The following is a 20302-nucleotide window of genomic DNA, read 5'->3' as shown; positions in this document are numbered from 1 at the left end:
GCAACTGTAAGAACATAGGTTTAGAATTACTCTACCTAATGTCTGTGTACTTTCATCACTCCATCAATCCAGGCTTTTTCTAAGGCTGCAGATTTTCCATTTCCAACAGTCTCTCCCACAAATAATGCTATGAAATTTCAGTGCACGCTGGGAGTCCCCAGAACAGTTGCAGCTGCAGACCATGGCCTCACCTCCATGGTTGCTCCTTAGAATAAACTCGCAGTTTAAGTTTAGCATGTGTGTCTGCACCTCTGGCCTCTTCCTGGGTGAATGCACTTTCTGTGGTCTCTTGTGATGAGAAACTCAAGCAGCCAAATCCCAAAGCTGCTGGGAAGATGCAAAAGGCTGTGATTAAATGTGATTATGTCTGTGTGCATGTCTAGATCAGTTTCACAAGCCATACTTTAATCTATGTACACGTCGATTAGGATAATACTTTTGAAGGGGAAGAGCTCACTCTTCCAATTCCCTGGGAAGTTTTTAATACCTTTCTGGAGTTGAGGTTGCTGTGCGCTTCCTGTGATGTTTGATCCAAGGCAGCAATAAAGCTCTGCGTCCCAAAGCCTCATTTTGGAGCCTCACCGATGTTTTTGGATTCTTGCAGCCGCCCCGGGCACTTCAGTCCCCAGTGCTCCAGCTGGCAGTGCTGGTTATGCAGCATGGAGAGCCCCAAGCTGGGTATGGAGTACTCCTGGGGAAGAGGAATTGCCACCACTGGATCTGGACCTTGTTCTGGAGACACTGGAGGAGATGCTTTCACCATCTGTGCCTGAAAGGTCTCCCTCTGCTCAGGTAATTCCATTAGACAGGGATGAAAGCGGCTGAGCTCAGTCACCTTGTGGAAAGAAGGTATGTGTGTTGCCAGACAGTCCCTGCAAAGCTGCAGCCTGCAGGAGACTGTTGTGCTTAGGGCTGTGGTGGGAAGAGCACATCCCTGTGCCAGGAGCTAGCAGGACTCCATCCTTAGCGCCCACTCCATGGCTTGAGTGTCATCCCCACGCTCAACAGCCTTGTCAGCCTTGACAGCTCTTGGAGCGTGTTGGAGAAGTCAGTGTTTTGGACTCTTGGAGGCCTCTGGGGCCCAGAGCTCCTTGTTAGGAAGAAGGGTTGAAGTGTGTGAGCCGTGGAGTCTTCATGGGGCAGATGTCTTGGTTTTGAGGCCCCATGACTTGTGTGATTGGTGAGAAGGACAAGGGTGGTGCTGGCCATGAAATGGTTAAGGACTCCTTGAAGCCCAGGGGCTCCTCCTGTGTTGAAGAGCATTTCAATCAGGGCCCATTAGTCCTTGTGTTTGACAGATTCCCTCTTGAACTTTGGAATCCCTTTTTTCTTTAGTCTTGTCTCTTCCCAGACTGGCCTGGAGTGTTCAGTTTCTGCATTGGCACAGGCCTTTTTGCATCTTCTTCTACAACTTTGCCAAAGAATTTCTCTTCTTTCATTTCATATGCAGAGCCATTGCATGGGTAGATTTCTTCTTGAGGAAGGGCAGACTGGAGGTGGGGAGGGGGATTTTTTGGAACTGCCCATATCTTATTGCCAAGCGCGATGAGCCTTTGTCTTCTGCAAACTCCCGCGTATATACCAGTTTTCAAAAGCAATTTGTTGGTGCACAGAAGGAAATCTGGCAGGCTCTGATTGTATCCCTGCAGAATCTATTGGTTGATCTTTGTGTTTTCTTCTTTGTGTTTTTCTTTTCAGGGCAATCCTAGTGTTGCCCGTGGCTCTTCAGGAGGGGAGGCTGTGAACAAGGCTGCAGCAGAGGGAGCTTTGCCTGCTGGCGGGAGCTGTGTGAACGTTTGCCAGGAGCCCGAGGAGCTTGGTAAGGAGTGAGCCCAGCCTGCTTTAGAGAGATGGGAGACAGCTGCTCTGAGCCTGCCTCTGACAGGAAGGGAGATGAGAAGAGTTGAGTTCTTGTCTCAAGCAGGGTTGGTGCTTCCTGGTGCCTTTAGTTCCAATCCTGCACTGGCACAAGCTCCCCGAGCCCTGCCCCTCCATGCTTTTCCAGAGGCTCTGACACCGAGTCCTCTGCTGTGGCAAGAGAGCCGGGAATAAAGCTGAGCTGGTGGCAGTTGTGTCACCAAGCTGCGTGTCCCAATTGGTTCACAGCTCACAGCAGCCTTCAGCTTCAGCCACTGCAGTGAGGACTGACGTCTCTGTGTCAGCCCAGAGAAAGAACAAGGCTGGGCTTCTTTGTGGGAGCTGGGACTGTCTGTGTTTCAAGCTCTCCTGGGTGCCATTTGCACTGGGAGTGTTGTGAATTGATTGGAGTACTTCAAAACTTCACAGGACTGGAAAACTGGGAAGGATCCCTGTTCCCTTTAAAGAGCAGGCTTCAAATTCTCAAGTGAGAGTGTGCCTTTCAGGCCATCTTTTACAGCCTTTGCTAGCAGGACAGTTTACTTGCAAAGGGAAAGCTACACGGAGGCCAGCATTGACTGAGAGTTGCCTTTCCTTCCCAGATATCCATCTGATCTACCTTGCCAGAAGGGCTGCCCTGCGTGGGAAAAAGGATCAGAGGGAGAGCCTGTGACCATCGGGCAGGTAGCATCCCTCTGTTTATAGATGTTGTTAGAGATTTTTTATCTTGATTTATTTATCCATATAGTTACAAGTAGAGATTGATAGAGAATAGAGAGATATCTGTAGATAGAGATACCTAGAGATACATTTAGAACCTATTCTTGTATTTGTGTATCTATTTATACATCTGTATAGTTTGTATGGATAGTTATGGATGCAATAGGATTTTATTTCTATGTATACTGTTCCATTTATAGATTCTCAAATTTACATTTATATATGTCGAGAGGAACATTTAAATGTGCACACAGTTACATTTATGAATGTGCATAGTTCTTTAGTTAGAGCTCTATAAATGTACAGATCCATAGATTGAGCAGTGTAGGCCTAGGCTGCATTTTTGCCTCTTTCCCCCTTGGCTGCCTTTTTCATCTCTTGTTTTTCCCGCTGTGCCCCTTGTGTCCCCCTGTGCTGGGTCCGAGCTGGGGCCGGGCCAGGCGGAGCAGCAGTTGCAGCCCTGGCTGTCCCTGGAGCGGTGGGAGCTGCCGGTGGCCCCAGGCACTGTCCTGTGAGGAGCTGCTGAAGGACGGTGAGACTGAGGGGGCTGAGGAGGCGCTGATGCTGAAGGGACGATGGAAACCTTGAGGTGTTGGGGGCACTGAGGGCTGTGGGGGAGCAGAGGGCGATGGTGGCACTGAGGTGACAGAGGCACGGGCTGAGGGCTGTGCCGGCTCTGAGGGGACACAACGGCTCAGAAGGGACTGAGCGGGGTGAGAGGCCTGGGAGAGGCCGAAGAAACTGAAGAGGGGGCTGGGGGTTTGCCGAGAGGACGGCGGGGCTGAGGGGATGGAGGGGGCCAGGAGGGAGCACACAGAGCTCAGGGACTGCAGCTCTGCCAGGCCTTGCAACCAATTCCAGAGCCTCCACTTTTGCCACCACATGTGTGCTGAAGAGCTTGAGGACATCCAGACACTGCCAGGAGCCAGCAGGGAGAAGCTGAAGGCCTGGAGCAAGAGCAGTGAGCAGGGATGTGCTGGGGCCACGCGAGAGCCTGGGTGAGGCCCCAGGGCTGGTGAGGCCGGGCAGGGCTGAGGGTGGCGTGGGCTTTGTCCGTGGGCGCTGCCTGGCCGGGCAGGAGCTGCCCCTGCCCGTGCTGGGGCTGCTCAGCGCTGCTGCCCCGGCCGGCACAGGGGCTGTCCTTGGGCAAGGCAGCTGTGCCGGCAGGGCCCGGGAGCTGTGCCGGGCTGCCGGGAGATGCGGGACAGTCCCGCCGCGCCTGCGCTCGCCACACGCTGGCCCGCTCGGCCTGCTTGTTCTTCCCAACCCTCCTGGGGAGGCTCGGAGATTTTCGCTTCCCTGCTGGAAGTGCAGCTGCTGCCAAGGGAAAGGTCCCAGGACTGACTCGCTGTTCCCTTTGCCTCCCAGATGTCCCATCTGCTGTCCCTGTCCAGGAGAGCTGCTCTGCATGGGAGGAAAACACTGCGTGAGAAGCTTTGAAGATTGGGTGGCTGGGATCCCTCTGATTATATATCTATATGTATATGTATTGTATGAAATATGTCATATTTAATCTGTATTTCCATCTGTTGATTGTTATATATGTATATATAAAGGTATTTAGTTCTATTTAAACATGTCTGGAGTGGTATAGTTGTATAATTCTATCTATGGAATTCTTAGTACCGGGTTATTTAGAGGGAGACACGGATATTTTTGTATTTCTATATGGGCTGTAAGCTTGTTGCAATCTGTAATAAATTAAGTTGTTAAACACCTCATTAATCTTTGTCTATAGTGACTTGTAGTGGTTAGCAATAAGTTAAGTTTTTGCTAACTGAAGTTGCTATTTGTATATTTTTACGTGGCACTGTTGTGCTAATATAATAAATGTGTTTTTTTTAACTTAATTGAGATTTTTATAGTTGTGTATTGTCAGTGCAGGTGTAGCAATTTGTAATAAATGCCATTTTTCAACTGAAATTGATTCATGTGTATTTGTAGCTCAGCTGTGCGGCTGCAGCAATCTGCAAGCAATGACATTTATCAGCTGAGATGGGTGGTTTGTGATTTGTGCTCTCCAAAGCAATGGGCAGATGGAAATGCCATGACGCTGGAGGATTTTGGTGATGAAAATCTCCAGCCACGCCCAGCACATGCCCCACTTGCGCTCAGGCTGGGCAAGGAAAGCGCAGATTTGGGATGGCAGCAGAGCCACACGTTGGCTCAGAACTCGCTGCACAGGCCTGCTGAGAAAACTCTGGGACTCTGCTGCGCGTACAACTCCAAGCAGGAGGCAGCGGGGCAGGAGAAAGCATTCACAATGAAAAAAAAAAGAGAAATTGTGTCCAAACAGATGTGAGGATACTCTGGGAGTTTGATCAAATGCTCTAACTCCCCACTGCCTAGGCTCATCTTCAGCAAAACTAGTTTGTTAAAAGCTGAACACCTTCCAGGAAAGAGAGATTGCACTTTCCCCTTCCCTTGCCTTGCTGTGGGAGTGGAAGATGTCCTTAGCACAGGGAATTGTTGCCCTTCAGCACCTCCCTCACTCCCATGAAATCAAAGATTACGTGCTACTGCGTGGCACCATAAAGGAAAACAGCCCTGCCCTGGTGACAGTGTGTGCAAAGTCTTCCCTCCTCCTGTCCCCACATGGCACAAACTGAACCATCCCCTTCCTGTCCAAACTGCGCCTGAGCTGAGGGAGGGCTCCAGGAGCTCAGGAGGGTGCAACACCAGCACAGGTGGGAAGGTTTTGCAAAGCTTCCTAAGCATCAGTGAACTTTGGCTTTGCCGCTCTTCCCCTGGAATATTGTCCTGCTCATCAACGGTCTTGGAGGACACCGTGCCGCCAGCTCCCGCAAGTGAAGTTTGTTTTCTTCAGGGCTTGAATGGAGGAAAATGCAAATGGTTATTTTTAGAGTGAAATTTGGGGTTTGGTGCAGCTGGGTGAGGTCTGTTATTTGCTGTGGAAAGTAGAGGAAAAGCTTTAAATTCCCACCAGAAGCTGACTGCCAGCCCACACAGAGACCTGAAGGAGGCCCAGGTGTGCTTGCTGCACGCTGCTCCAAGGGAAAAGCTGGAACAAAGTCCCCTTTGATTGGAGATTGAGCCTCTGTCCTGATGGGACACTTGTGCTTGGCTTCTTTTTCCCCCTTGGACTGAGATTGATGAGAGAGAGGCAGTTTTCTCTTGTTCGGACTTGGTTGTTGTTGGGGGTTAGGTGTCCTTTTTTTTGTTCTGGCCTCCCCGGGGAATTTTTACCCATTAGCTGGGGAGACAACCTAACTGTGGGTATTTAGTGGGTGATTGATAAAGGACAAAGAGTGGCCGGGCCCAGGGACAGAAGGGGGCAGGAAAGGAGGGTGGGGACAGTTTTTGGCTGGTTTTCTTTGGCTTCGGGGAAAGACATTCGTTTGCTGGGTCGCGGAGCTGCTGCGGTGGGGAGAAGGGAATTTCGCCATCACCCAGAGGGAGCTGCTGCTTCTTCTCCTTCTTCCCTCTTCGTTGGTGGCCTCGCACCCCCTGTCCTGCCGGGACGTGTGGCAGTGCCAGGCACGGCCGTGGAGCTGCTGATCCACCTCATCCACCAGCCCAGGATCTCAGCTCATCCCTGCTGTTCCACCTCATCCACCAGCCCAGGATCTCAGCTCATCCCTGCTGTTCCACCTCATCCACCAGTCCAGGATCTCAGCTCATCCCTGCTGTTCCACCTCATCCACCAGCCCAGGATCTCAGCTCATCCCTGCTGTTCCACCTCATTCACCAGCCCAGGATCTCAGCTCATCCCTGCTGTTCCAGCCGAGTGTTCCTCAGAGCCCCGCAGGAGCACCGGGACTGCCCGCCCGAGGGGTTTGTGAAAACAAAGCCTCTCCTCCATCCCATCTCAGCACGGGGTCCCTGTTTCTGTTTTCTTGTTAATGCTGTAGTTATTGTTGTTTGTTTGCCTGGTTATACTAGTAAAGAACTCTTATTCCTATCCCCAGATCTCTGCCTGAAAGCCCCTTGATTTCAAAATTATAATAATTCGGAGGGAGGGGGTCTACATTCTTTCGTTCCAAGGGAGGCTCCTGCCCTCCCTAGCAGACACCTGTCTTCTAGAACCAAGACACCTTTACAAATCCTGGGGCTGGGATTGGATCCAGCCACTCCCAGAACTCCTCTCACAGAAGGAGTTTAGAAATCCTGGGGGTCCTGTCTTGGGGGATGTGAAAAACGAGGTTCACATAATTTTTACAGATTTTAAAAGTTTAATAAAAAAACAATTAGGAGAAAAAAATAAGTAAAGTATACAGATACGGCTGGGTGTCTCTGCATTCAGCCAAGAGAGCACACCTTACTAACAAAGGATTGTCCCTTAAAAACAGAACCCTACTACATATCCATAATTTCTCATACATATTCAGACATTCTTCTTAGGATCTTTGGTGTTCTTCTGTTTTATTTTCTCTTGCCCCCTTCCCAATAGATCAATCCTCTTGGTGCCATTGAGATTTACACTCTCTGATACCAGGAATGCAATAAATTCCTCCCCCCAGAGTTCTGGTCACTGCTGTCTTCATCTGGATAAGATAGTTTACAAATGCAGGAGTCTCTAGCTATTTTTTTTTTCCTCAGTCTTTGGGTTATACAAACAAAAGCAGTTTTTATTTAATACTATGCCATAACCTAACATATATGTATTATACCACTATTTCTAAATTTCATCAATAATAGAAATAAAGAAAACTAGATTAATACAACAAAATTTCTCATTCTTATACACATAACATTCATTTTAATATTTGCAAAAAGCCAACAATATAAAATGTATCTATAACAAAACCCCCCTTTTTCTTTTCATGAATCATTTGGCTTGAGCAATATTTCTTGCCTTCTAGCCTTTATCATTTGCTCATTTTTTTCCCAAATTAATCTTGCTTCTTCAAGAGGATCTTCTATGTTGTTCTGTTTCTTTAACACCATAATTTTTTGTGCCGCTCTAGATGTAGTTAAGTTTGGATCTATAGGCATTGTTATCACTTGCATACTCTGAACTACTCTGGTGATTAGCTGAATAAAGCAGGGGATTAAACAAGGAAGAAATATCAAGCCAGTTGTAGCACACAAAAGGAAGAAGCCTAACTTTTTCCACCATTCTATTCCCAATAGATTATCCCACCAACTGCTTTTTAGCATTGGGTCCCGTTTTTGAACTGGTACATCTGCTATTTTTCTGATATCATTGACTATATCCAGAACGGCATCCCCGTTGTCATCTATTTTTAAACAACAATCTGATGTATTAAATTTCCCACAAACACCCCCTTCTTCAGCTAACAAATAGTCTAAAGCCAACCTATTCTGATATATTGCAGCTCTGGCTTGACGTTGCTGAGTGGATATTAATTCTATTACTCGAGCAGTTTTATTTGTTATTACTTCTACAACTGCCTGGAGTCTTATGATGCGATTTAGCATATAAATTGGGGTTCAGTATCCCCAACTCCCATCTTGTGCCCAGGTGACTGGCCCATAGGTTTCCAATATGCGCTCAGGGGGCCATTTCTCATCTCCCCATTTTTGAAATCCTCCAATCTCCTCCCTTTTGCTTCTTTTTAGGTCCTCATATACTGGCACTCCTAGTTTGTCTCCATTTGGTCCTGGCAGAAGAAAAAATCCTGGCTGTATAATTCCCAAAGTACAACTCCCTTTCCATCATGGGGGGAGTTTTGGGTATGCTCTTTTTCCACATATCCAAAATAAGCCATCTGGTGCTTTCCAAAAATCAATTTTCTGTTGATTTAAGTTCTCCCAGAGTTTGGAGATTTCAGGTATACTCAAGGAAGGATTCTTGCCTTTATCCTTACATTGAAACAGTTTAGTTTCATTATTATATATGCAATCTCCTTCCTTTGTTTTTCTGGGAGCCCAGTACCAAGTTGGTTCATCTGGGATCCACCATGTGGAAGTTCCATTACTAACTTTATATCTCTTACAGGGAGTATTTCCTACTTCATTAAGGAAATTCCTCCCCATGCGCCAGAGACATTCTTCTCCTATCACTGTTGAGCTTAAAATCCACCCTTCAGGGCGGTTTTCTCTCTTTGTAATTGTCTGGTTCCATTTTAGGAGTTCAATTGGACCTAAGCTGCTGCCTTTCCATGGCCATTCTTCTGATGTCAAAGCCCCTCCACATACCCAACAGTTAGTGATGTTAAGTTCCTTACTGATTCTCTCTCCTAACTCCACAAACTGGTTTTTTCCCAGTCTTGAGATATCTATTTCTTTTTCTAATTGTTGTTCCAGTTTTGTATACAAATCTTGAAGTGAAACTGACACAGGATTAGATTGCTGTGCTGGTTTTGCCTTTTTGCTTATCAGTTGTTCTTTTACTAAATCTTGGGTTTTGCTCCCAATAATATATGTAAAACAAATCCATCTCTCCCCTTTTGGACATTCACTTCCTAACCTATTACCACTTGCTCCCAAATTTTCTGTAACCCAATATTTTTTCCCATTATGCATACAGTTACCTAGTTTGGATGGGTTATAACAGTGACTGTTGATTACGGGTATGAGTGACAAAAAAGGAACCTCGGTGTCTTTGCATATACAGATTTCGGTAGCATTTATGGCACGTGTTTGCTGGTATTCCAAAAGAGAAAAGACAAAAAATGAGTGACAAAAAAAGGAGTAACAGAGGTCTGATTTGGCTTGTATTCCCACCTCCCATGCCTATGGGGTTGCTACCCATAGCAGGTGTATTGTATCTTCTTGGTGGCGACTACAGCGGCCAACCCGGTCTTGCCCTCTATTTCCTTATCAACTCCTTTTTGTCAGCTTCCAGGCAAATAGCTTTTGGCACTTCTTAATTGTAATTTCCCACTGTTCCTCAGGTATTTCCCACTCAACAGGCACTAATAATTCCCATCCACAAAGCAAAGTTATTATTTCAGTTGTTCTTAATTCAGTCTGGAGAGAGGATCGATTTAGGACTCTACATTTCATGCAAAGAGAAAGACAATTGTGTGTACTACAATACCAATTTTCCTTACAATTTAAATACTTACATTTAACCCAGCTAGCATGTCGTGTACTAGGATGTTTGAGATAGGGTATATGGTATAGCACTGATGGGAGTTGTAATTCTCCCTCCTCTTTGTATAAGTCACAGGCAAGAGCCAGAACTTGGGAATTTCTTAATTTGAAACAGTCTGGATCCCCCTGTTTGAGGTGGGAGTATTCCTTCCCAAGGTGGGTACCTGAGATGTTTTAAAGCTTGTCCAGGCAGCACTTGAAACCACTGGTATAAGCTTGGCCTTCCTTCCCAGGTAGGTGCTATTCTCTGTACATTCCTTGGATCATGTGGATTTTCCCAGTTCATTACCACCCAGTCCCCGCTTTAGAGTCAGTTTGGTGTCACCTGGTTCAGAAGTTACAGTCCACTCCTCAGGTTTCTTCACAGGTCCTTTGATTCTGCTGGCGTGGATCCACCCTCGTTCCCTGCTCCGGATTGCAGCCTCCGTTGTCAGCAGTACCTGAAAAGGACCTTCCCATTGTGGAGTTAAGGATTGCTCTTTCCATGTTTTTACCAATACCCATTCCCCTGGATGGATATCATGAATTTTAAAGTCTAAAGGTGTTGTTTGAGGGATTATCCCTTTTAACCGCACATTTTCAGGGGTTTTTGCAATTGTTTTCACATATTCTTTGATACTTGTCTCCTCGACTTCATAGGTAGCAGTTTCATGTTGGGTGGTCAGAAAGGGTAACCCAAACATCATCTCATAGGGTGACACTCCTAAATCTGATCGAGGTTGTGTTCGAACCCTCAATAAAGCCAGAGGTAGGCATTTTACCCATGACATTTGTGTTTCGATTATTAATTTTGTTAAAGTTCTCTTTAGAGTTTGATTCATTCTTTCTACCCGACCTGAATTTGGGGATGCCATGGGGTATGTAGTTCCCATTTTATTCCTAAGGCTTGAGTTATCTGCTGCAAGACTGTTGATGTGAAATGTGTTCCTCTGTCTGAGTCTATTCTATTAACCATCCCGTATCTGGGAATGATTTGTTCTAAAAGGGTTTTACATACCACATTGGCTGTGGCCTTGACAGTAGGAATTGCTTCCACCCAATGGGTTAAATGATCTGTTATGACTAATAAAAATTTCCATCTTTGTACCTGGGGAAGTTCAGTGAAGTCAACTTGGATACTTTGAAATGGTCGGAGGGCTAACTCACGGCCTCCAAATGTTGTCTGTCTCATTACCTTTTTATTCACTTTCTGGCAAGTTATGCATCTTTCAGTTACTTGTTTTGCCACTCCAAAAATCCCAATACACCCATAATTCCTTAAAAAGTGATCACACAAAGCTTGAGTGCCCCAATGAGTTTTTTGATGCATATCTTCTAGTATTTTTCTAGTAAGTGACTTATTAAGTGACTGTCTTCCATCAGGGAGCCTCCATTTTCCACTCTCATCCTGTTTTCCCCCTATCTTGTTTAACTGCTTTTCTTCTGCTTCACTGAATTTGGGAATTGTCAATTTTTCCATGTCTGGACTTAGAATTAACAGAACTCTTTTGATCCCATGTTCTGCTGCATCTTTAGCTTCTTGATCTGCCAAATTATTTCCTCTTATTTCTGAGGTCATTCCTTTTTGGTGACCCCTAACATGTACTATTGCTATCTCTTCAGGCAGTTTTAATGCTTCTAAAACTTCTAAAATGAGTCCTTCATGTATCAATCCTTTTCCCTTTGAATTTAGTAATCCTCTTTCCTCCCAGATTTTTCCAAAAGTATGTACCACTCCAAAGGCATACCTTGAATCAGTGTAGATGGTTCCCTTTTTATGTGCTAAATGTTCTAGTGCTCTTTTTAGAGCATATAATTCACAAGTTTGAGCTGACCAATTTGAGGGTAATTTTCCTTTCTCGACAGTTTGCGTGTTTCTCCCATCAACTGCTGCATAACCTGACATCCTTTTCCCATGTACACACCTGGAAGAGCCATCTACATATATTATTTCCCCTTCTGGGAGAGCTTGTTCTTCAAGATCTTCCCGAACCTTAGTCTGATATTGGATAATTTCCAAACAATGATGAGTTAAGTCACTTTTTGGTTCTCCATACAAAAATTGAGCTGGGTTTAAACTTTTACTTACTTCTAGTGTCAAATCATCACTGTCTATTAGGATTGCTTCATATTTTAACATTCTAGAATCTGATAACCATTTCTCAGCTTTCTGGTTTAGCACATTTCGGACTGCATGAGGTGTGTACACAATTAGTTTGCTTCCAAAAGTAAGTTTACGGCTCTCTTCTACTGGGATTGCAGTAGCTGCTACAGATTGAATACATACTGGCCAGCCATGACTCACTGGGTCCAGCATTTTTGACAAATATGCTACTGGTTTTTTTACTCCCCCCCACTCCTGGGCTAAAACTCCATGAGCTACTCCACTTTCCACATTGATGTACAGATAAAAGGGTTTTTCTAATGATGGCAAGCTTAAAGCTGATACTGAGGCTAGTTTTAACTTTAATTCTTCTAATTTGCTATCATCTTCGTGGGTCCACTTTACTTCTTCACCTTCTACCAATTTCCCATATAAAAATTTTACTGCTTGTGTATAGCCTTCGATCCATAATCTAAAATACCCCAATAATCCAAGCAATTTCCTAATCTCCCTTTTTGAAGGGGGTGGGGGGGAGAGATAGAATTCCTGCAATCCTCTCAGGGTTTAGCTTTCGGTTACCCTTGCTTATTAAATGTCCGAGGTATTTTACTTCTGATTCTACAAATTGCAATTTACCTTTTGATACTCTTAGTCCTTTTCCCCCAAGGAAATTCAGAAGTTTTATAGTAGCCTCTTTAACTTCACCTTCAGCTTCCCCTGATAACAAAAGATCATCAACATATTGGATAATTTGTATTCCTGGAGGAGTGGGTAAAGTTTGTAATACTGTTTCTAATGCTTGCCCAAATAGGTTTGGAGATTCAGTAAACCCCTGTGGTAATTTTGTCCATCTCAGTTGTTGCTTTCTCCCTGTAGTGGGATCCTCCCATTCAAAAAGCAAAGATATTTCGGCTTTCCTCAGCTAATGGACAAGCCCAAAAAGCATCTTTAAGATCTACCACACTGAACCACTGGTGCTGGGGTGGAACTTTGCTTAGGAGAGTGTAAGGATTTGGAACTACTGGGTAACGGGTCCGAGTTCTTTTGTTAACTTCCCGTAAGTCTTGTACTAATCTGTAATTCCCATCAGGTTTCTTTATGGGGAGAATAGGGGTATTATGAGGGGACATACAGGGTTCTAATGTCCCATCTTTTATTAGTCCTTCTATCACTGGTTTTAAACCTTCTCTTCCTTCTAAGCATATGGGATACTGACGCACACGTATGGGGCATTCTTCTCTCTCAATCGTGACCCTTATGGGGTCAATATCCAGTCCTCCCCTATTTCCCTCCCCAGCCCAAACTTCCTTGTTTATTTTATCTTCATCCTCTAGGTTCAATTTTAGAACTTTGGCAGTCATTTTCCCTTCTTCAGGTATAACTCCTATTCCTAGCTTCACTTGTAAATCCCTCCCCAGTAAGTTGCTACCTGCTCCAGGGACTAATAAAACATTCCCCATCCAAATTTTAGTTTCTCCCTCAATCACCACATCTTTGATGACTGGAACTGTGAAACATTCTCCTTTTGCCCCTGTTACTTTTACAGTTTCTTTACCTACATCACAACCTGTTGGAATCCGTAATAGACAGGTCCTCTCTGCCCCCGTGTCAACAACAAACTCCAATTCTTCCTCCTGGGGGCCTACTTTTAAGGTTATCACAGGCTCCAGATGGTATTTGTCCCCAAGAAAATAGAGCCTATGACTCCCCTATTCTTCTTCTGGGCCTATTGGAAAATTTTCTGGTCCTTCAATAGGTGAGGACGTTCTCTCCTGTAGTGCCCTTTCACCCCACAGTGATAACAGGTGTTCTTAAAGCGCTCTTGGGATTCTATTTGTACTGAGGTTTTGTGTTTTTCCTTTTCCCTGCCCCTAAACCCTGGATGCCTAGGGGTAGTATTTAGAGGCTCCAAATTTCTCTGGAAACTAATTTCTCGCATAGCTGCTACCTGGATTTTTGCTTCTTCTTTAGCTTTTTCTTCATCTCATCTTACATAAACCTTTTGAGCTTCTTTTAATAAATCATTTAAAGGTTTGTCATGCCAGTTTTCTATTTTTTCCAGTTTTTTCCTAATGTCTGGCCAGGCATGGGTGACAAAATTAACTCTTAAAAGGGTTTGCCCTGCTATTGTCTCAGGATCTATCCCAGAATATTGTTTCATATCCCTCCGAAGTCTTTCTAACCATTCAGTTGGGGTCTCCTCCTTTCCTTGTTGTCCTTCAAATGCTTTTTTTGCATTTTTCCCTCGAGGTGCTGCCTCTTTTATTCCTTTGATTATCAGATTACGATAATCATTCATATTTCTTCGTCCTGCCTCATCATTTTGATTCCAATTGGGAGCTACCATTGGCATTTTCTGGTCCCCTGGTGGTCCTTGCTGGTTTTCCTTTTCCCATATTTTCATTCCAGCGACCCTAATCATCTGTCTCTGCTCTTGGGAAAATAAAATTTTCATTATTGATTCCATTTCTTCCCAAGTAAATATGTTGGGACCTAAAAATTGGTCCAGTTGCTCTGCTGTACTTATAGGATCTTCTAGTAGTCCTTTTAGCTCCTTTTTAAAATCTCTGACTTCTGAGGAAGTCAAAGGGGCATTTACAAGTCCCGTATTTCCCCCTCCCATTGGGACTTCTCGTAATGGGAATAAACTAGTAGCCTTTCTGTATTGTTTTGGGGAGGAGTCAGGGGAAACCCGCTTTTGAACTAAGTTTCCTGTATTTTGGTACGGTACCTCTCCGTTACGGGAGAAATTCTTTAGGAGCGCTGCGTCCATGGCAGAGGTTGATGGGATGGTGAAGGCAGGGATCCGTCCCGCCGCTGAGTCCTCCAAGGGGGGCCGTAGGCAGGAACTGGTACCGGAACCACCGAGAGAGCGGAGTCTCTCGGCAGAAACCAAAGCGGGGCGTGGACAGTCTGCAGGTGTCTCCTGGGGCAGGAGCAGCGGTGCCCAGCGCAGCCGGCACGGACACAGCCACCGGGGCCGGGACGGCCGGGACAGCTGCGGGAGAAGTGTCCGGGGATGGGACAGCGGGGGTGCCCAGTGCGGGCAAAGGAACCGGGGCTGGGACGGCCGGGACAGCTGCGGGAGAAGTGTCCGGGGGTGGGACAGCGGGGGTGCCCAGTGCGGACAAAGGAACCGGGGCTGGGACGGCCGGGACAGCTGCGGGAGAAGTGTCCGGGGATGGGACAGCGGGGGTGCCCAGTGCGGGCACAGCAGCCGGGGCTGGGGCAGATGGAACCCCCGGCAGGGCCGGCGGGGCGGCCGCGAGCCACGCGGCTGCAGCCGGGGCAGGCGGGACCCCCAGCGGGACATCTGCAGCAGGCGGGGGCCAAGCAGGAGAGGAGGGGGGAACACTTCTAAAGGGTCCCAGCTTTTCTCTTTCCTTTTTTCTTCTTGTTTTGTCTTTGAGATTTCTGATATTTCTAGAATTTTTACTCTCTCAGAGTTTGTGTCCCCCATCCAGCATGCTGCATATTCTTTCTCCTCTGCATTAAACGGTTCTTTTGAATTTACAAACACGTTTAAAGCCTGACAAATCCAAGTTTCAAAAGAACCATATCCAGTCCAACAAACGTGGTCAGATCTTACTTCCTTCTTTGCCCATTTGATCATGCAAAAATTAATCATCTTTACTCTATCCTTTTTCCTTGTACTTGGGGTAATATTTCAATTAGCTAACATAACTCCCAAAGGGCTGTCTTGGGGTATTTCTTCTATCAATTTATTTTTGCCTTTGTTTTTCCCCAAACCCGACTTACTGGTTTTCTGTCCCTCTTTTTTTTTTTTTTTTTTTTTTAATTAATTTATTTCTACCAACCTAAACACTACCTTCTTCCCCACCTCTTCCCAGGCACCGAAAACCCTTTTTCTTAACAATACAATATTATACAGTACCATACAACACAATAAACTTTCCCCCCCCAAAAAAATAAAATTAAACATAGATTCAACAACATTTTCCTTCCTCCATTTCCACCCGCTTTTTTTATTTCTTTGTCTCTTCTCTGCTCTTCCTGAAATTTTAAACTTTAAACAAAAAAAAAAACCAAAACAGCTCACTATCACAAATGCTTACTCACAATCTCACCAAAAAATTGTCTTGGGGCTTAACAAAACAAAAGCTATAACTACAGGGTGCCCCCCCATTCCCCTTTAATTGCGACTAACACCAGCACCACTCTGCATTCTACTTGCACATCTGGATTTAGAAAGAGCTCCCTGATAGCCTCACACCAGTCCTTAATCCCTCACCACAACACAGACAACCTAATACAGTCCACTTTCTTCCAAACAAACCAAAATCAACTATTTAAAATAACAATTACACATTTACTTACTCACATTCACTCACATCTATTTTACTCACTCTCACTCATTTTTACTCAAAGCTAAACAACAATAAAATAAGTTTTATTTTCAAGTTACTGATATCTTCCCATGGGTATTATAAGGCCTTGGATGTTTTAGGTTTCTTGGCTGTACCCCTGAATCCAGCTCTTTTAACCCCAGATGCTCTTGGCTGTACCCCTCAATCCAGCACTGTTAACCCCGGATGCTCTTGGCTGTACCCCTCAATCCAGCACTGTTAACCCCGGATGCTCTTGGCTGTACCCCTCAATCCAGCACTGTTAACCCCAGATGCTCTTGGGTGTACCCCTCAATCCAGCACTGTGTTGGGGATCCCCGCTTTTATCCCGTTTTCCCAGTGGATTGTGCCAGGAAAACCCTCGGCTCCCTTTCCCGAGGGGCTCACCCCTCCCCTGAGACCCAGTCCCAGTGACCCTGCGGATATTTTGCAACCCCCCGCTTTCCGCTCCCCCAAAGATTACTTACAATCCGTTTTCTTCTTTGGGTCTTCGTGCACAAGAATTATGGAGCAAATACCGTGGTTTAGGGAGCCTTTTCCCTTTCCTTTGCTTTATTTCTTCTCCTTCTTGTCCTCGGGGTATTTACCTGCAGCCACTGCTGACTCACACCAGGGGAAACGGAGCGGGGTCCGCTGAACTCAGCAGGGTGCGCGCTTTTTCCCACTCAGGATCCCTCGGTGCTCTTCAGAGGCGAGGTGTTTATCCCGGACAAAGAGCCCCCAATTGTGAAATACGAGGTTCACATAATTTTTATAGAATTTAAAAGTTTAATAAAAAAAAACAATTAGGAGAAAAAAATAAAGTATACAGATACGGCCGGGTGTCTCTGCATTCAGCCAAGAGAGCACACCTTACTAACAAAGGATTGTCCCTTAAAAACAGAACCCTACTACATATCCATAAATTCTTATACATATTCATACATTCTTCTTAGGATCTTTGGTGTTCTTCTGTTTAGTTTTCTCTTGCCCCCTTCCCAATAGATCAATCCTCTTGGCGCCATTGAGATTTACACTCTCTGATACCAGGAATGCAATAAATTCTTCCCCCAGAGTTCTGGTCACTGCTGTCTTCATCTGGATTAGATAGTTTACAAATGCAGGAGTTCTCTAGCTATTTTTTTTTTTTTAGTTTTTGGGTTATACAAACAAAGGCAGTTTTTATTTTAATACTATGCCATAACCTAACATATATGTATTATACTACTATTTCTAAATTTCATCAATAACAGAAAAAAAGAAAACTATATTAATACAACATTTCTCATTCTTATACACATAACATTCATTTTAATATTTGCGAAAAGCCAACAATATAAAATGGATCTATAACACTAAAGACATCTTCCACTTACACAGCAAGGCAAGGGAAGGGGAAAGTGCAATCTCTCTTTCCTGGAAGGTGTTCAGCTTTTAACAAACTAGTTTTGCTGAAGATGAGCCTAGGCAGTGGTGAGTGAGAGCATTTGATCAAACTCCCAGAGTATCCTCACATCTGTTTGGACACAATTTCTCTTCTTTTTTTCATTGTGAATGCTTTCTCCTGCCCCGCTGCCTCCTGCTTGGAGTTGTACGCGCAGCAGAGTCCCAGAGTTTTCTCAGCAGGCCTGTGCAGCGAGTTCTGAGCCAACGTGTGGCTCTGCTGCCATCCCAAATCTGCGCTTTCCTTGCCCAGCCTGAGCGCAAGTGGGGCATGTGCTGGGCGTGGCTGGAGATTTTCATCACCAAATCATTTTCAGAGCCTTCCCACTTAATGCACCAAGGGGTATCTGCCATATATTGGAATTTCTGAAGCACGCTCACTGACCATGCACTGTCCCAAGCTTCAGCCCGATTTTTCTTTCCTGTCTTTCATATGTCCATTTTGACACTGGAATATTTTCTATAATAACCTTTGCTATCTTTTCATAACACGATCCATAATTCCCTAATCTCCCATACCAGCCCAGTTTTAGTTCATCCTTTCCTCCATTTTCATGACAATCCCATAGAGATTTTAGAGACTTTTCTCACTTGTGTTTCTGGCTGCACCCCCACATCCCTCTTCATTCTAAAATGAAGAGTTGTCAGCTGATCCTTTTGCATTTCACATCTCAAGGTAACATTGATTCCAACTGATGGCACTAAAGCCCATAAAATAATCACCATTACAGTCACTAGCAACCTAGACATTTGAAACAATCAAACCCGCTTTATCTGCAGCTTTGTTGGCCCTACAGTTTGTGCAGTCCACAGTGCAGGGGAAACCTTCTTCACTCTGGTGTAATGTATGCAGGGATCCAGTCCAGCTCCTTTGACTGCTGTCAAGGTAGTTAACAGTACCTGACAGGGTCCATTCCACCTTTCTTTAAATGCTTCTTCCTTCCAGCTTTTACCGTACACTTCATCTCCTGGGGGGATGTCATGAACTGGATTCTCAAGAGTCAGTGGCCTATTCCACACAAGGGTGCTCCAAAGTCGAGCTAGATCTTTTCCAAGAGTCAGAACATAATTCTACACCTCTTGCTTCCCTGTAACATGTACATTTGGATTAGGTTCAGGGGATTCCAATGGTTTCCCATACAATATCTCATAAGGACTGACTGACATCCCGCTTCTAGGCTTTATCCGAATCCTCAGCAGTGCTATTGGTAAAGCTTGTGGACACTGCAATTTAGCTTCTTTACATATTTTGCTGATTTGCCTCTTCAAGGTCTGATTCATCCTCTCTACCTGTCCACTGGATTGGGGTCTCCATGGTGTATGGAGATCCCAAGCTATTCCCAGCAACCTACACACCTCCCTCAGTACTGTGGCTATGAAATGTGGGCCCTTATCTGATGATATTCCTAGAAGCACGCCAAATTTGGAATGATTTCTTGCAGTAACCACTTGACTGTCTCCTTTTCTTGATTTGTGTGACAAGGAAGAGCTTCTGGCCATCCTGAAAATGTCTCAACCCTTACCAATAGATATTTGTATCCTCAAGTTCTTGGTAATTCTCCAAAATCTTCTTGCCAATAATCTCCTGGTTCTACTCTTACCCCAATTTTCCCCAGTTGTGCCTGTTGTCTAGCCACTGGATTGTTCTTCAAGCAAATTTCACATTTTGACATTACTGATTTTGCCATTGTTAATATCTGTACTGAAATTAAATTTAGTTTGAACAATTTCACCAATGCCTCTGCACCCCAATGACATTTGTTATGTTTAATTTGTAGAACTTCTCTCATTATCAAGGGGGGTACCATACTTGTCCCTGTGTAGTCACCTACCACCCTTCTGAATTCTTCTGTGCATTCAGTGAGCATCCCAATTTCTCATCCTCTATTGAATATTTTGGTTCTGGAGGTAAATTGAATTGAGATACATTAGTTTTTAAAGGTGAGCTTTGCAGTGAATGATTGCTACTTGCTCAGGCTTTTGTACTGCTTTTATTAATTGCAGGACTGCATCTTGATATTTAATGTGTGTGCCTTGAGAAGACAGCAGTCCTCTTTCTTTCCACAGTGCCCCATGTACATGCACCACTCCAAAAGCATATTTTGAATCAGTCCAGATATTTACTTTCTTCCCTTCACTCAGCTCTAATGCCCTGGTTAAAGCAGCCAGTTCTGCTCGTTGGGCAGATGTGTTTGCTGGCAAGGCTTTGCCTCCACCACTGCACCTGTTGTTGTTACTGCATATCCAGGGTATCTGGTCCCGTTCTCCACAAAACTGCTTCCATCTGTCAACAGCTCCCAGTTTGCCTGTTCCAGTGGGACATCTTTCAGCTCTAGCTGAACAGGTGTGTTCTATCACTTCCACACAATCGTGTTCCAATGGGCCTTCTTCAGTTGTGGTACCTAGGAACAAAGCTGGATTCAAGAGGTCAGTTGTCTTTAGTGTGACATCATCCTGCTCAGTCAGGATTACCTGGAATTTCATCATCTTGCTTGGAGATAGCCAATGGCCCCCCTTTTGTTCTAAAACAGTGGTCACCATGTGTGGCACATAGACATCTATGTGTCTACCCATCGTGAGTTTCCTAGTTTCTTGTGTCAGCATCACGGTGGCTGCAACTGCCCACAGGCATGAAGGCCATCCAGCACTCACGTGGTCAAGTTGTTTGGAGAAGTAGCTTACCAGCCTTTTCCAGCTTCCCAAACCTTGGGTCAGCACTCCCAGTGCAAGGTGTGATCTTTCATGCACAAACAGCTGAAAATCTTTGGATAGGTCAGGCAGTCCTAATGCTGGAGCTGTTGTCAATGCCTCCTTCAGTTTGAGGAAGGTC

At 45.0% G+C, this 20302-nt stretch overlaps 1 protein-coding gene across 1 annotated transcript in view; it reads right to left on the bottom strand.

Annotated features, from left to right (window-relative positions):
* LOC131590146 (proline-rich protein 36-like) overlaps window positions 1–20302 on the bottom strand; it is a 125264-nt gene that overhangs the window by 38919 nt on the left and 66043 nt on the right. The window lies entirely within an intron of this gene.

The sequence above is a fragment of the Poecile atricapillus genome, chromosome 32, assembly GCF_030490865.1.
Source record: "Poecile atricapillus isolate bPoeAtr1 chromosome 32, bPoeAtr1.hap1, whole genome shotgun sequence".
NCBI classification, from domain to species: domain Eukaryota; kingdom Metazoa; phylum Chordata; class Aves; order Passeriformes; family Paridae; genus Poecile; species Poecile atricapillus.
The sequence above is the reverse complement of the archived record's forward strand: the minus strand, read 5'-3'. Positions and strand labels throughout refer to the sequence as shown.